A 1,780-nucleotide genomic window follows, 5' to 3' on the forward strand; every position below is an offset into this window, starting at 1 on the left:
TGAATTCTGACTTTGTTTTCTCAGAATTCCGACTGTAATCTCTGAATTCTGACTTTGTTTTCTCAGAATTCCGACTTTAATCTCAGAAATCTGACTTTTATCTCAAAATTCTGACTTGTTTTCCTCAGAATTCTGACTTCTTTCTCAGAATTCTGATTTTAATCTCAGAATTCTGACAGCTAACAAACATGTTAGCATCAAGCCGTAGCTATGTCTGTTTTAGAGACTAGCTCTCTTGTTTTAATCACCTTCTGCTCCTCCATTAATCAAATAGCATCACCAGGGACCCCTCGGGCACGTAAAAAGTCACCTAATTCCATAATTTTCCATCAAAGTGTTACTGGCCCTCCCAAACAACTCACATCTTTGTCGGTAAAGCTGAGTGCTCACACATCTCTTTCTTCACGGTGCCACGTTAAGATCCAAAATTCTGAGATTAAAGTCGGAATTCTGGAATTAAATTCAGAATTCTGAGAAAAAAGATAGAATTCTAAGATTAAATTCAGAATTCTGAGAAAAAAGTCAGAATTCTGAGAAAAGTTACAATTTTGAGATTAAAGTCAAAATTGAGAGAAAAAGGTCAGAATTCTGAGATTAAAGCCAGAATAGTGAGAAAAAAAGTCAGAATTCTGCGATTGAAGTCAGAATTAGAATTCTGACGTTGATCTCAGAATTCTGAAATAAAATTTGAAAATCAGTTAACTTTTTTAATTTTTCCAGTGGCCCTAATCATCTTCTGTAAAAATGAAACAAGTAAAACATTTTATATTTAAGTTATTAGTATTAGTTTGATTTTATAAACGTTTCAAAAGATATTTTTTTAAGGGGAAAAAAATCCATGCAGTTTCAATCTTCATTTTGGTAAATGTAGATGTTCAAATAAACTTACACCATGTTGGTGCTAATTATGTTTGTATTAATTGTGAACATTCTGTTTTTTAAATGTGGCTTCAATAGTTGGAGCACAGCATGAATAAATTTTGTTTTTGCTTTGAAATCAGTTTTGTTGGCTTAGGATTTAGATAGGGACAAACAATCGAATGCAGTTTTTTATCTAATAGTTTGTTTTGTGGAGGGATAACATAACAGAATGGTAAAGCCAATTCCTGCACAGTGCTGTGAAAAGGCTATTTTATTTTAATTGCTTAAATGAATAAATGTATTTTTATAAAAACATGTAAGACCAATGGTTTGATGCAGCTTCCTGTTAGTATTTAACAATACTTTATATTTTGTTGCTGCTGGATGTTTTACCATGACCCATTGCCAAATTTCAGATACTCAGATCAGATTATAAAGGCTCATCTCTGGGTTGGAAAAACAAACATGTATACATGTCAGGCAAGTATGGCAGATCTAAACCTTTTATTCTCTGATGCTTAACCCTTTAAAGACAACCCTTTTTATACAACCACCCTTTATAGGACACTCATGGAGCTACTTTAAAAAATAAAAAAAATCAAGCAATAAGTGCTTATGGAAGACAGAACAAGATCTTATTACTTTTGTAACATTAAAAAAATATGTATATTTTAAATGGAGAAATTAATGTCAATGTAATAAGAAAAAAGGAGCGCTACCGCAAGGCATTCATCTTTGCTGCCATCACTTTACAATGCTGCATTATAACTATACCCAGTGCAACTCCGTACATAACCCTGTATAATAATGCTGTTAAATATAAGACTTCAGCTGTTATATACAGGACTGTCTCAGAAAATTAGAATATTGTGATAAAGTTCTTTATTTTCTCTAATGCAATTAAAAATTATGAAATGTC

Source organism: Cyprinodon variegatus, unplaced genomic scaffold (genome assembly GCF_000732505.1).
Source record: "Cyprinodon variegatus isolate N-32 unplaced genomic scaffold, C_variegatus-1.0 Scaffold187, whole genome shotgun sequence".
Taxonomy (NCBI): Eukaryota; Metazoa; Chordata; class Actinopteri; order Cyprinodontiformes; family Cyprinodontidae; genus Cyprinodon; species Cyprinodon variegatus.